Here is a 1,037-nt window from a genome sequence, read left to right as displayed (position 1 = left end):
AAAAAAAAAAAACATGAACAAATTCCTATGCACACTGCACATATCTTATTTTGAAGTAAAAAAACAAACGGGGCAAAAACATCCGGTGGGCTGGATAAATGTCCTGTCAGGCCACATGTAGCCCGCGGGCCACAGTTTGAGGACACCTAGACTACACAATTGCCATCGAATCAATGCCAATAGGTTTGAACCACCAACTGTTCGTTGGCAGGTAAGCAAGCCCTTTAACCACTGTACTACCTGTCTCCTTGCCTAACGGATAGCCAGATCTAAATCTAGGTTTCTATCTACTTCTGATCTGCCTTGTAACTTCATTTGTTGATATTAAACAAAACATTGTTGACTAGCCAAACAGTAGTATTGATTGATCTAGCACTACTCCAAGAACATAAATCTGTTGCCCTCAAGTTGATTAGGACATATTGGCACCCAATATGTTTCAGAGTACAACTTCTCTGTAGGAGTTTCTTGGCTATCATATTTATGGAAGTAGATCACCAAGCATTTCTTACACAGTGCTGCTAGTTGGGTTTGAACTGCCAACCTTTACATTTGTGGTTAAGCACAAGCAACTTGCACTACCCAGGTGCCTCAGTCCTAGAACATAATCAGTCTAAAACCACTAGGGTACCATTTACTGGAAGGCAGTCAATAAAGTCTTGGGAAAAAAGGAAGGGTCATGGAATGTATAACCAGCTCTGAGTGACCAGACATGGAGGAAAAGTAGTTCATTTGAATAGGCAGTAATTAGGTTTCTTTCCAAATTTTGGATAATCACTGGAAGAAAAAATAGTTTCATGTAATTACCTTGTAATTATTATGGATTTTACACTAGCTTTATTCTCTATAATGAGCTGTCGTGTTGCAACAGTTAGGCAGTTGGCTGCTAACATAAAGGCTGGTAGTAAAAATCATCAGTGAATTTGTGAGCAAAAAGACCTGGTGACTTGCTCCCATAAAAATTTCAGCTTAACATAGTTTGTGAGGCAGTTCTATGCTGTTCTATAGGATAGCTATGAGTTGCAATTGATTCAGTG

Source organism: Echinops telfairi, unplaced genomic scaffold (assembly GCF_000313985.2).
Source record: "Echinops telfairi isolate 266 unplaced genomic scaffold, ASM31398v2 ScPeMD7_7469;HRSCAF=8507_1, whole genome shotgun sequence".
Lineage (NCBI taxonomy): Eukaryota > Metazoa > Chordata > Mammalia > Afrosoricida > Tenrecidae > Echinops > Echinops telfairi.
Note: the sequence above shows the minus strand (reverse complement) of the source record.